Genomic DNA, 15,568 nt, shown 5'->3' with positions numbered 1-15,568 from the left:
CTACATGACACAGTCTAATACTGAGCATTGCTACAAAACATTATAAGAACATTATAGAGTGAATCAATATTAATTCTAAAATATGCCTTCTTTAATGACCTGATAACAGTAACGTAGCTATATCCCACTCAATAAGTCTGATTAAAGGTTTGGTAAGCTTTTGGAGTGAATGAGGACATGTTTGTGCTTTGTATAGAATATAACCATAAAAGATTGGATGTGAAATACACATGTATCTGAACGTATAAGATGTCTGCATGTCTATTTATATTTACGAATGATGTCCTTGTACCGATGATAACATTTAGTAAATGTTTTGACAAACTTGGGATATCGAAAACCCCGGTGTAATTATTTTTCAGTAATACAGAGATTTCTTTCGTTAAAATCAAAAACGTTATTACATACACGAGAGAATCGAACACGTTGAGATGTATAAACACCATAAGATGGTGACAAGGGAAAATCACCATCTAAAAAGGGATAATTAATAATAGGAAATGAAAACTCATCTCTTTTATCGTAAGTTTTGGTATTAAGCTTCCCGTTAAAGATATAGATATCACAATCCAGGAAAGAGTAGTGTTTATTGTCAATATAAGCTTTATTTAAAGTCAGCTGAGCAGGATAAATCTCTTTAGTGTACATACTGAAGTCGTCATTATTGAGAGCCAATATATCACCCAAATATCTAAAAGTGTAATTAAATTTTTGTATCAGATGTTGTTTTGTTTTCTAATATATATATAAACTATCTGAAATATAAGTTGGTAGCCGTTTTCCGTTTTGTTTTATTTTGTGTGTAATTGTTGATAATTTTGTAATAAGAACGAATTTTCCCGTTTATTTCTCGTTTATTATTGGATTTTTTACGTAAAGATGATTGATTACACTCAAGAGTAAATTGTGATGTGCCTAGAATTAGGGTTCTTGCGAGAAACTCTGTATTAACATACATACTTTACTTGTAGCCTTATTTTGTACATAACGGATAATTATAATATTCAGAATCATAATAATTCACTTGAAATTTCAGTTCAGTAAAATGAAAGTGCATTCGATTTGTTTTTTCATATCATTTCATGATTTAAATCCACCATCTGACAGTTTATATTTATATTAAATTATGAATACAAACGTCCGGGTTCGTGGTATCTTTTCCGGTAAATAAAATCAAGTGTATCTAGTTTATTGAATTGTGTGGAGTTTATTGTTTTCGTGGAACTGACTTATCGAAAGTGGGTTTCTTCCGGAATTTTTATATTGTATTTTTATTTTTAGTCTTTTTTAACACATTCAACATTCTGATTTTCATTTTCAAGGAATAAATACTTGATTAACTCCATACGTATCAGGCACAAGATATTTAAGTCGTATGCTTATGAAATAAGATTAAATAAGCTCAGGCACGGTAAGAATTATGTGTATTCGTTTTAGTTAATCATCTGTATTCATAAAATTGGTATCAATCTAGTTCTTACATACTCCGATTTTAATTGGTAAAACTATTTTTTTGTGAGATTTAAAATGTTGTAATTAGACACGATAAAAGTGTATTGTAGTGTAAACGTATCAGTATTCGCAAAAAATGAGTGTGAGTACCTGTATTAAATTGAAGTATAAAGGAGACTGAACTTTGTCGGTTTACTGTTCTGTTTACAATTGTTTGTCTCTTCAATTCTTATTTTTCGAAGGATTTTATTTTTCCATGATGTTTTTAACCTTTCTTCCTAATACAAAACAGCATTTGCTTCCGTCAAATCACCAATTATTGGCTGCAAAACTATAACTACAGTACTGTTTTTATATAATTTAAATCATAGTTTGGTCTACGTTGCTTACAAAATCTTATCTAAATGAAATATATTTGAAAAGTGTATTCAAATTATATTTTTTTGCAATCTTTAATGGGTACAAACTCATATAAATGTCCCAAAATATAAACATGCACTGGTAGAGATTTGTGTGTAAAATGTTTCACATTTATTATTTTCATGTAATATTCATCATGTTCATATTATTTATTGTTTTTAATCTTCGCGATAATGTTGTCTTTTTTTTTTTAATTTTGGCATTCTAATTATTTCAATATCAAAACAGAGATTTAGCACCTTTTGTAGCTGACTATGCGGTATGGGTTTTTTTTCATTATTGAAGACCGTACGATTACCTATAGTTGTTGATTTCAGTGTCATTTGGTCTTTTCTGGAGAGATATCTCATTGGCAATCATACCACATTTTCTTTCTTTTTTTGTATTTACAAATAAACCTAGGGACTTGGATGCTGTTTATTTTATGTTGACATTACACGATGTATTTGACTGCACACACTTATATTCCCCTTTCTTTGTGTATTGTTTTCGGGACAAAAACAACGAAAAACGTTTCTAAAAAAATTCATCGGAAGATTCCAAGACCTTGTTGATAAATATTCCGCATCAACTTCACAAATGATACATGATAGTATAGATTCTAGGTACTGACTTTGTTTATCGTCTTAAGTATGTGTTATAGTGTTCTTTTATGTGTTTTTGTAAATTATTTACCTTTATTGTTAAGTACATTTTTTGGTAATATCATTTTGGCGTGGCTCTGTACTTATGGATCCTGCCAATGTGTTGTGCTGTGGTCATTTTTGTATTCTTGTCTTTCATTTTTGCTTATTTACCTTGTCTATCTGCCATTTTGTTTTTCTATGTTGACATATTTGTTTGTTCTTGAATGTGATTGAGATTATAACACATTGTTGACTGCTGTACCCCTTTTTTCACGACATTTTACCTATTATATCTCTTTGTTTTGTTCACACATTGTTGTCAATATAATGGAATTTTATGCGACTGTCATACAAATGAGAGGTTTAATCCACCATTTTCGAAATAAGGAAATGCCTGTACCAAGTCAGGAATGTGATAGATTTTTTACATTCGTTTGATGTGTTTCAGCTTTTGATTTTGCCATTTGATAAGGGACTTTCCGATTTGAATTTTTCATGGAGTTTGTTATTTTTGTTATCTTACTTTTTACACATCGAAATAATGTGGAAAAAATGCAAAAAAAATTGCTATTTGAGGTATTTTGACATTTTAGAATCACTTTTATATTCAAAAATTCTACCACCAAATAGGAGTTGCCTCATGGGATTTTTATACTACATAGGTAAGAATTTACATACACGGAAGGATATAAACACTTGAAAGATATCAAGATTGAAATGTTGCACCCAAGGTGCGCGTTCCGTCTACAAAAGACTCAGTGACTGCCGAATAAAAAAAGTTTAAAAGACCAAATAAAGTATGAATATACACATAAAAAAAGACTTGTATACTATATCGGGTTGACACCACAAGTTTAAAGTTTTAGAAGACACTTTTGAAATAGTAACTGCAGTATAAAAAAGACGGATTTGTCCACAAATATATCGATAAAGTGACAACTATATACAGCATGTACTATCAACTTCACAAACTTTTTATCCGCGTCTTTATCAATTTAATATCAACTACAGCAAATTTCTTGATGGCGTCTTTGTCATATAGGTTTGGGGTTTAGCTAGCAAAACAAAAGAGGTTTAGCTAGCCAAAAAAAAGACGGTTTAGCCCCACACTTACGTCGGAAAATGAGTGTACTAAGTCAGGAATATATCACTTGTTTTCAACTCGGTGTGTTGGTTTTTAAATATTTGTTTGTCAGTTTTTAATTTGCTTTGGAGTTCAGCATTTTGTCATACGTTTTTACAATAAAAAGCTAAATATAGAAAAAATATCAACACTTGGTATGTGTTTTTTAAACTAAAAAAACGCAAGGATTAAACAGCCTAACAACCCCTAACGGGAGGGATCGTGCTTGATTTTCATATGATGAAGACATAATCTTTCAATCAGTTTAATTGAGGTCCGGAGCTGGCATGTCAGTAACTGCTAGTAGTCCTTTGTTAATTTATGTATCATTGTCATTTTACTTAATTTCTTTTGTTACCTATTCTGACATCGGCCTCGGACTTCTTTTAAACTGAGTTTTACTGTGCGTATTACTGTTTTTTCTACATTTGCTAGAAGTATGGGGGAGGGTTGAGATCTCACTAAACATGTTGAACTTCGCCGCATTTTTGCGCCTGTCCAAGTCAGGAGCCTCTGGTCTTTGTAAGTCTTGTATGATTTTTAATTTTAGTTCATTTATATGTTTTGGAGTTTAGTATGACGTCCATTTTCACTGAACTAGTACACATTTTTGGGGCCAGCTGAAGCCCGCCTGCGGGTGCAGGATTTTCTCGCTGTGTTGAAGACCCTTTGGTGGACTTGTGCTGTTTTCTGCTCTTTGGTTAGGTTGTTGTCTCTTTGACACATTCACCATTTCCTTTCTCAATTTTTATTTTGTACCCAATAAAAATGACTTTTCAGACCTTGGTCACATATTGCTGTTACACTCTAGATAAAGATGGTACATGTACAAGCTTTTATAATGTTCACAAAAAAAATGAACTTACATTCATCCATAAATGTACCCTGATTGTGGGAAAAATCCAAGTGATATACATTAAATTGACACTGTATGGAATATCTGATATTTACTGTATTTTGGCCACTAAAAACAATAGAAATTATCAAGGGTTCGCTAAAAGACCATACGTTTTTTTTTTTTTAGCCAATTATTATGACTCATTTTAATCCACTCTTATGCGATGTATTATTCAAATTTGCTTGTTTAATTTTCTAGTTGCAAAATGTTTAGTTGTTGCAAGTCACAAATTGAAGACGCCAAGAAGAATATTTCAGATAAGGTAGCTGAGAAGACAGGAATTTCATCGGATGCATTAGAAAGTAGTATGTATTCATCTGAGTCATCATCGGATCTGCGCTAACATGTGAAACAATATAACATATGCCCATTCGGAGCATGATCTACTTACATTTCCAGACCACCTGAGATCACTCTCGCATTTTGTTGGGTTACGTCAGGTTACCTATGGTTCGATATGAAATGTTGTATATACTAGTGACTAGTGAATTAGTTTTGGGTTTTTTCCATGAACTTTTCATTTTTTTAGTGAACGTTGACTTATTAACAAAAATTTGTTTACACCGTCTTGGCAATTTAATTGAGTTGAAATCAGAAACTGTGACAACTTTGTACTTGAAATGTTGATATTATAATTCCCTTACTATTTGCAAAACAATGATGCCTTGTAAACATACGTTTGCATGTTATAAAGTATGTTTCCCCACTGCGTATACTATTTCTCCTATTGTGAGTATAGCATTTCCTAAACATTCTGTGAGTATCGTTCTTGGTTTGAAATAGTTCTTAATTTTATCCTTTGTTCATCTATATTCTGCCGGATAATAATTATCGGTCACGTTTTAAAGCACTGTACATGTAGATATCCGGTCAATGATAAGTATTGTTTTTATTTTAGTTCAGAGTGGTGATATATTGGAAGGTGCTGCTAAAATGGCTGGAGCTGAAGGTATTGCTGAAGCTGTAAAGGTCGCAGGAGATGCTGAAGACACTTGTGAACTTCTCCAAGAATGTTGTACCGTCATGTGATATGTTTCAATCTTATGTCATCTATTCACTATTAGCTTGCTTTGTCAACGGTGATAACATTTTTTTTTATTTTTTCAATAAAGAGAGAGAGAGAGAGAGAGAGAGAGAGAGAGAGAGAGAGAGAGAGTTGAGCACTCACAAACATGTTAAAACCCGCCTAATGTATGTGTATGTGTAGTGTCTATCTTATTTGTTTTTTGATTATTATTTTGTACATAAATTCAGGCCTTGGCTTATCTCGTTTGAATTGTTTTACATTTTGTCATGTCAGGACTTTTATATCTTACTGCACGGTATTGGTTTTGATCATTGTTGAAGGCTGTACGGAGAAAGAGAGGCAAAAGATACAAAAGGGACATTCGAACTCATTAGTCGAATATAAACTGACAACGCCCTGATTTAAAAAAAAGGAACAACAGACAAACAACAGTACACAAAACATAACATAGAAAACTAAAGACTGAGCAACAAAACCATTATCGAACAATGTTGATGATCTCAGGTTCTCCGGAGAGGTAAGCAGAACCAGCTCCACATGTAGCAAACATGTTTCACCCCGCCTTACTGTATGTGCCTGTCCTAAGTCAGGAACCTGAAATTCAATGATTGATGTTAGTGTCTATCTTATTTGTTTTTCGTTCATTGATTTGTACATTAATCAGGTCGTGGCTTATCTTGTTTGTATTTTTTTTACATTTTGACATGTTGGGGCCTTTTATAGCTTACTGCAAGGTATTGATTTTGATCATTGTTGAAAGCTGTACGGTGAAATAGAGGCAAAAGATACCAAAGGGACATTCAAACTCATTAGTCGAAAATAAACTGACAACGCCCTGATTTAAAAAAAAGAACAACAGACAAACAACAGTACACAAAACACAACATAGAAAACTAAAGATTGAGCAACAAAACAATTATCGAACAATGTTGATGATCTCAGGTTCTCCGGAGAGGTAAGCAGAACCTGCTCCACATGTAGCAAACATGTTTCACTCCGCCTTACTGTATGTGCCTGTCCTAAGTCAGGAACTTGAAATTCAATGACTGATGTTAGTGTCTATCTTATTTGTTTTTTGTTCATTGATTTGTACATTAATCAGGCCGTGGCTTATCTTGTTTGTATTTTTTTACATTTTGACATGTTGGGGCCTTTTATAGCTTACTGCACGGTATTGATTTTGATCATTGTTGAAAGCTGTACGGTGAAATAGAGGCAAAAGATACCAAAGGGACATTCAAACTCATTAGTCGAAAATAAACTGACAACGCCATGACTAAAACAGAAAAAGACAAACAGACAAACAAGAGTACATAAAGCACAACATAAAAATCTAAAGACTGAGCAACACGAACCCCACCAAAAACTGGGGACGATCACAGGTGCTCCGGAATGGTAAGCATATCCTTCTTCACATGTGGCAACTGTCGTGTTCTTAATGCAAGTAAAAACTTGGTAATAAGTCTAATTCGGTATATACATGTATGAAGGCGCTACTGGAATGTTCATAATTGGGAAGCCGAAATCTTCTCTTTTGTCGTAAAGTTTTGTTTTCAACTGACCTTCATTGTCAATTTCCAGAAATAAGTTAAGATATGACGGAGTCTTATCTGTGTCTGTTGTGTCCTTTTTTCAAGTTCGATCGGATATATACTTTCAACATTATCACCAAATTTTGAATTACAAATTGAGAGTACATCATCTATATAGCGGAAAGTGAAGTAAAAGAAACTGATAACTTCTCTTCTATCTTTCCTAAGAAATTTCTGTATGAAGTCAGCCTCGTATGAATAAATAACAAGTCGGCAAGAAGAGGAGCACAGTTTCTTCCCATAGGAATGCCGATTATTTGTTGAAAAACACGTCTTTCAAACGTGACATAAATGTTGTCAATCAAAAAATCAATCATCTTCATAGTGTCAGTTTTAGATAATGTCTTGTTTAAATCAGAGTGTGTTTTTACAAGAGACGATTTAGCCCTCCCTAAGACAAGATAATTGTATCTACGTTGGTCATTATTTTTTATGAAACAAAGCAGAACCAAACTCTGTTAATTTGTCTTTTAGTTTGGAATCTTGTGTAAAGTGTACAAAAGTCAAATGTTTGAATACTATTGCAAGACGAAAGCGTCTTAGATTGTTTGTACCATAAAAGATCTGTGGGTCTATTTAGTATCGACATCCGATTCACGCAATTTCTAGAAAAAGTTTGAAAACCGGCTTCGATTGCTGATAACATTTATGTTAATATTTTAGAAAGAGGTTTCAAGGATCACCTGGGAGACCCAGCAATATAACGTTATTTGTAGTTATTTGTAGTTTATATATCCAATACAGTGAAGGAAGATCCAGTTATTCATCTTTGTTTGAAATTCCAATGAAAGGAACATACATCATCAGACCTATGATTATATAGGATTTCCCCCTTGGTAAGTGTCGGTTGTGGGGTATATGTTGAGTTTCAAGTAGTTTGTCATTACCTAATACATTAATCAAGCTGTTAATGTAAAGTGGTTTACACGCTGAAACGTTTAGGGTTTTATTTAAGGGGTCAATAACATATTTGATATGAAGGTTGGACAAGTGTTTTGCAACATTTTGGGTTTTAACAGTTTGATATAGCATGGGTATTCATAGACCCATTCAGTTTTTTTTTTTTTTTTTTTTTCTTTTTTTTTTTATTCTGATTTCTATCAACAACCTCACTGCCTTAATCCATTTGGAAGAGTATCTACGTTTTCTTTCTCGCGATTAACCCATTGCCTGTTTTCCAATTGATGGATAAGGGTCCCTATATTTCGGGCCTATGTATAAGAAGAAGTGTTTTTGACAATGTTTAGGTCACGAATTATAAAGTGGCCAGTAGGATTATATATGAATGAAACTACCACATGTGCAACCAGGAAGTTTAGAGTTGAAGTCGTCAATATTGATATCCTGCAACACGTGTTTGAAATTAAAAAATTGAGATGCAACTGATCTTGTAAAGGTATAAGAAATGAAAGGAACAATTTGATCTATGAAATAGGGAGGTATTTTCGAGTAAACTGATTTATGATGAAGGATATCTCCCAAGTTGATCGCATCGAAACCTGTGTTATTGAAGGAAAGTTTTAGAAATGATCTTTACTCCTTTTCATCTTTTCCAATGCGAACTGGTTTGAAAAGTCTGTGACGGGAAATATTCGATATGACAGCTGTATGTTTGTAACAGTTTGAATTTCCCAAACTGTTTGACAAAAAATACTGTACATATAAACCATGCAAATAAAGACATTGACACATCTAAAGAAAGTTGACATTCTTGCATACAGTAGTTTAAATTTGAACTGTTTAGCATTTACAGCAAATATAATAAATCAAACATAAAACACCAAATAACACTAACTTAAAAAGAAAATAACCTCGTTTAGTTCTTTGATAGGTCTTGGCTTGAGTTGGTGTCATTTGTTTCCTTCTTCATAAACACATAAATTGGTGATACTTAACATTGATACCAGACAATGTGTATTAACGTTATAATGACGTATAAATACATAAATCAACTTCATTGAATGTCTCGATAAAATGTTTTTCCGATACTTTCTGTTATTGTAATTTTTAGTTGATATTAATAAAATACGAATATTTTACTTTCACCTGGCAAACTTGCTATAATTGAAATGGAGTACGAGTCCATTAACAGAAATTCAGAGACTATACAGAATGGTACTTGACTTGTATTTTGTCGTTGATAAAGCCATATATATATTACAAATAAAAAGGTCAAAGGCAATTTTAGTTCATTCATTAAGACGCAAATGTAATTGTTAATAAAATTGAGAATGGAAATGGGGAATATGTCAAAGAGACAGACAACAACCCGACCAAAGAGCATAAAACAGCGCAAGGCCACCAATGGGTCTTCAACACAGCGAGAAAATCCCGCACCCGCAGGCGGACTTCAGCTGGTCCCTAAACAAAAAGCCGTACTAGTTCAGGGTAAATGGACGTCATACTAAACTACAAGACGTATAAACAAACTAAAATTAAAAAGACTAGAAAAGAACAGAGGCTCCTTACTTGGGACAGGCGCAAAAATGCAGCGGGGTTAAACATGTTTAGTGAGATGTCAACCATCCCCCTACACCTCTAGCCAATGTAGAAAAAACAAACACACAGCAATACCCACAGTAAAACTCAGTTTAAAAGAAGTCTGATCCGATGTCAGAATAGGTAACAAAAGAAAGTAGGCAAAATGAAAATGGTACATAAATTAATAAAGGACTGCTAACAGTTACTAACATGCCAACTCCAGACCTCAATTAAACTGATTGAAAGATTATGTCTTCACTATATGAAAATCAAGTACAATCCCTCCCGTTAGGGGTTTAGTATCATACCATCATAAAATATATGAGAATAACATAACCCGTTTCTGCCAACACTTGGTTCTAGAATGATTGTGTTTATTTCAGATGCAAAGACCCTATGAGTGAATCAATATGAATACCAAAATATGCCATCTTTAATAACCTGAGAACAGTATTGTATATATATCCCTTCTAAATAAGTCTGTCTAAAGGTTTGGTTAGCTTTTGAGGTGAATGCCGACATTTCTGTGCATTGTAAAGAATATTTTCATAAAAGATTGGATGCGAAATACCTGAACGTATGAGATGTCTACATGTTGAAATATATTTACGAATGATGTCCTTGTACCGATGATAAAATTAAGTAAATGTTTTGACAAGTTTGTGATATCGAAAACCCTGGTGTAATTATTTTTCTGTTTTACAGAGATTTCTTTCTTTAACATCAAAAACGTTGTTACATACATGAGAGATCGAACAAGTGGACATGTATAAACACCATAAGATGGTGACAAGGGAAGGTCATCATCTAAAAAAGGATGATTAACAAAAGGAAACGAAAATTCATCTCTTTTATCGTAATTTTTTGTATTAAGCTTCCCGTTAGAGATAAATATATCACGATCCAGGAAAGGGCAGTGTTCATTCTTAGTAGTAGCTTTATTTAAAGTCAGTTCAGTCGGATAAATCTCTTTAGTGTACACAAAAAGTGTTATTAAATTTTTGTAACAGATCTTGTTTCGATTGGTCTTTGCTGATTTTAGTCATAAATTGTAACTCAAAATAATATAGAAACAGGTCCGCAATAAGTGGCGCACAGTTAGTCCCCATTGGAATTCCGATAGCTTGGCGATATACGGAATCTCAATAACGAACAAAAATGTTATGTAGTAAAAATTCAAGGGCAGTTATAGTATCAAAGCAGGTTCAATTAACATTGTGTGTTAGCATACTACTGTCACCAGTGAAATCTTAATTTAGTCTTAGATGCATGATTGTTTTTATTAGTTGTTAGTGGATTTGAACTAACTGTCAGTAACTGCGAGTACTCTCAGATCTGTACTTAGTGTCTTTTTGCTGTTTGGATGTACAAGTACCCGGCCACGTCCACTTGTATTTGTAGTATTTGTATTTTTATCCATCTGATGAGTTAAGCCTCTTTCAACTGATTTGTATAGTTCGTTCTTATGTTGTACTGTTACACCACTGTCCTAGGTTAGGGGGAGGGTTGGGATCCCGCTAACAGGTTTAACCCCGCCACATTCTGTATGTATGTGCCTGTCCCAAGTCAGGAGCCTGTAATTCACTGGTTATCGTTTGTTTATGTGTTACATATTTGTTTTTCGTTCATTTTTTGTACATAAATTAGGCCGTTAGTTAGGGCTTTGCTCATTTTTGAAGGCCGTACGGTGACCTATAGTTGTTAATTTCTGTGTCATTTGGTCTCTTGTGGAGAGTTGTCTCATTGGCAATCATACCACATCTTCTTTTTTATATTCACCATCTTGCGGCTTTTTGTCATTTATTTTAATGTTTGGTGTCCATGTTACATGCAAGTTTTAAAGCTGAATAAAATTTAACAACTCCTAGCTAAAATTTTAGATATTCGAAACACTAATGACCTCATTGGTATTTGGCACGACTCTGAACTATGAATTACCTAATACAAATTAAAGAGACATAAAAGGCAGACCACATAACATCGTGACTGTTCTCATCTATGAGGTTTGTTATAATCATATATAATTAATCAATGTGTTTATTTTTTTTTCTTTTGCATTATTAGATAAATAGCTGGGTAGAGATTTCAGATTGGTTATCATGTCTGATTTCCAAAGTTTCAAAATATCTGTAGATGACATTTTTATCCCATCATATTTGATTTTGATTCTTTTTTCCAGAAGGACCATTTTGCCAAAACAAAAAAGATATTTACAAGTAAATTTAGGTTCGATTGACCAATGTTTTCTCCCAAAAACATAAAATTTCTAATTTCCATAACTTAATTGAACATTACATAATATGAACATTTATTTGATTTAACTAATGATTATTTAGGTTGTACTGCAATCAAAAAATACATTTTGGAAATATATCTTTATTAATCATGTCTCGAATATATTCGAGTTTTAATTATTGAGGTTTGATGTTGTTGTTGTTTCTATCTAATATAAACATTTCTTCAGAAAGTTTCAATTCTAAGTTTGTTTTTTCATTAATATTTCTACCAGTTTCTAAAATTTGTATGGCGTCAATTTGTATGGAACTTTAACTCGTGAAAATTTGGATATACAGTTTCTTTTATCCACAAGTTGTTCAACAACATTTATCAAATTATAAGACTTTTATCATTGGTCATTTTGTTTATTATTTACCCAATTACATTCATAATTAAAATATAAAACAAAACAAAACAAAACATATTTTTTAGAAATTACTTGGCATATTAATCACATCTTTGGTAATATAAATAAGAAAACTTTGGCATATTACCATATCAATATGAATAATAAATAAAGAGATCATTTTATAATATTCATCTTTGTTGATCAGTTATTTTCAATGTCCTTTTTGGTGTATCACCTAATTCTCTTTAATCTTATCAAAATATGTATATAATTCACTTCATTCATTTCTAGGTAAACTTGATAACGATGAAACCGGAAACTTCCGTGTTAAGCTTCAGGACTGTGGGTAATTTTCCATATGTATACATTCAAGACAAGTGTTTTGTACTTTTCATCAGTATCTGTCCATCTGTTTTCAATATGAACAAAGAGGAGGTCAATTTTATCAAGTGTGTTTTCCTTCAAACGGGAAGAATTCCTCTCTTCTTTTGATTTTTACTAAATACACTGTTATTTCTAGCAAGCCATCACCGATGAAAGATAGTAAAGGCGGTTTTTTTTATCAGTTAAGTTTTATCATACACAAAAAACTATTCGTTGATGTATATCTTCAAATACTCTCACGGTATTTATAAACATATTTGATTTTAAATCATCAAAAATATATCAGGTCCTACCTTCTTTCATTGAAATGGATTGTCTACCCCTTTACCCTTTTAATGTGATGTTTGTTCCCTTTTATTGTTAAAGATTGAATACAGGTAATTATCTAATGTCGGGTCCGGGTTAGATTAGTCAGTCACGAAGTTGATATCTGCTTTAGTGTGATCAGATTATCTGAAATGTCGACTGAGATGAAGTTCTGACTTACAGTCATGGTCAATAGTCATAACGATAGCCAATCATACATTTTAAAATGATTGTTCTGCTTACCACATTTATATAATAGGGGATATTTTCAAGTTATATTGTAGAACATTGCATATTTTTTTACCACAACCCTTACAAACGAGTGTTGATAAAGAATCTTGTTGATAAACCCACGGGCAATCAGATCCGTCTATCCTTTAAAAATATTTAGTCTACGAAAATCCAGATAATTCAGGGAGAATTTTGATTTCTAACCAATTTTCGGATAATAACAATATTAGTATACTAATTTATCAAAACATTTGTATACTAATTTATCAAAACATTTATGGTAAGCAAGCCGAGTGGGATTTTTCTGTTTACCAACCCATTCCTCTATAAACTATGGCATACAAAATTATATGATGAGTTTGCTTAACCCCACAACCATTCGAACTGACCGGTCCCTACTGCCTATACCAGAAAAGGGGGAGGGGGGCTGGGGTAAGTATTCCCTTCCTCTCAATCATCTACTCCTTTCTCCCACCCCTCTTCTCCTTTCTCCTTCCAGAAAAATATATCTCCCTATGAAAAAAGTAAAAAATAAAATGTTGTTTATTTTTAATTAAAATACTGTCAGATCATCTGTGAATGACAGAGCTTTTTTGCACTCTTTTTCATGTGACATTGCATGACAACAATAAAGTTTCATTTATCTTTTTACTTGAACTAAAGTGTTGTATACAAGAGATGGACATTATTTAAATGAACACCGGAGAGTCTATACTGCTTCCGAAAACCTAAGAAATTGAAAAGTTTGATTTACAATGAGTATGTACTAATATTTAGGAAAACACACACACAACATTAAATTTATAAAATTCCAACCACATTAAACAGTCCAGAAACAACATAAAATTTGAGAACACTTGAAAAATAAATTAGAAATTAATAAAAGTGTTACAAAAATTTGCCCATTTCTAGAATAAGAAACAAACTTTCGGTACCTACAAAGTGGTTTGTGTTCGTAGCCGGCATACAAAGCAGCCAACAATGTATGGTGATATGACGTAAATACTATACAGAAGTTTTTAATAATGAAATTATAAAATCTTCTACATTCAGTTTCGATGGCTCCACAGAGATTCAAATAGTAAACAATCATATCATTTCCACAAGTTAGCTCAATTTTTCATCTGAACATTTAAGGATGTTCGCTCCTCTTTTAAAAATAACTAGATTTTTAATCGAATCGAATTTTTTGATAGTATATAAATAACTGAACTTAAAAAGCAGAACAAAATGATAGGTCCGTGACTTTGTTTTTGAGATATAATCAATTGAAAGTTTGGCGGGAAATGATTCTCTCTAGATTTTTCATACATTTAACATTGGCACCTTTTTTCTTTCGAACACTATGAAAAATAACAAGGATTTTATAAGATTTTCATTAATGACTAGTTAAACTATATGTAATAAAAATATGAACAGAAAAGTAAGGGTTAGTGGGAATTTTTTTTCATTGGTACTACATGGATAAAACTAGAGGATTCCGAATATCTGACAAAAAGTCAAAAACAAGAGTAGCGAACAACCTTAAAGGTCCTTACTATGTTTTGACTACCCAAACAACATAAAAACCGTCAAATCTCGTTTCATCTCTGTCTGTAGTAAGTGTTCTACAACCAATTCCAGTGCTTTTATCTAGCTCCCTTGCTACTATAAAATAATTTATCAGTAACTTCTGTAATATATCAATTCCGTTGACAGTTTTGACTTTTCGAATCTCTACACCACACTTCTACACAGTTTTATTAAACAAAATATTTTCTATTTAATTAAATGGTCCTTTGCAAACTCCGGCTGGACATTTATTTGCTGCAAGTCACATAAAGATGTTATCTGCAATGAAAAATCGTAAAGGGTTAAAAAAAAAAAAACGTGTCCCGCCTGCAATTGCTGCTGTCATTCATGACAGTATTAAATAGCATGTATCTCAAATCGTACTTTTGTGTTAATTTGACCTGTTGACACAATTTGTAATGCATTTCTGTAATTCAATGTTTATATAAATAAGAAGATGTGGTATGAGTGCCAATGAGACAATCATCCACCAAAGTCACAATGTATAAACAAAATAAAAGATATAACACAAAATAAGTAACTGTCTTGGGTTCGGGTGAAGGTTGGCGCCTGTTAAAACGTTTAAACCCGTTGCATATTTATGCATCTGTCCTAAGTCAGGAGTCTGTTGTTCAGTAGTTGTCGTTTCGTTAATTTGACTACTTTTTTTCCATTTATTTGTTTGAAATACTAGTACCAGAATACGTTTAAACGCACAATTATATGAGATATAATTATATAATATTCTATCCTGATTCTTCTTTTTTTTTTAAGAAAGACTGTATTGCCAAGCAATAAAGACAATGGTTTCCGTTTGAATTGTCGAACAAATAATGCTTTTTCGCTGTATA

At 32.5% G+C, this 15,568-nt stretch overlaps 2 long non-coding RNA genes across 2 annotated transcripts in view; one reads left to right on the top strand and one right to left on the bottom strand.

Moving 5' to 3' along the window:
- The window catches only part of LOC127705433 (uncharacterized), a 231,272-nt gene that overhangs the window by 184,530 nt on the left and 31,174 nt on the right, over window positions 1-15,568 (bottom strand). The gene's annotated exons all lie outside the window — the stretch shown is intronic.
- Window positions 1,273-5,795, top strand: LOC127705432 (uncharacterized). The gene is made up of 3 exons (XR_007983877.1): window positions 1,273-1,411; window positions 4,718-4,824; window positions 5,418-5,795. It is a non-coding gene; the product is annotated as an uncharacterized LOC127705432 (long non-coding RNA).

This window comes from Mytilus californianus, unplaced genomic scaffold (genome assembly GCF_021869535.1).
Source record: "Mytilus californianus isolate M0D057914Y unplaced genomic scaffold, xbMytCali1.0.p SCAF_6, whole genome shotgun sequence".
Classification (NCBI taxonomy): Eukaryota; Metazoa; Mollusca; class Bivalvia; order Mytilida; family Mytilidae; genus Mytilus; species Mytilus californianus.
Note: the sequence above shows the minus strand (reverse complement) of the source record. Positions and strands in the feature narration are given on the sequence as shown.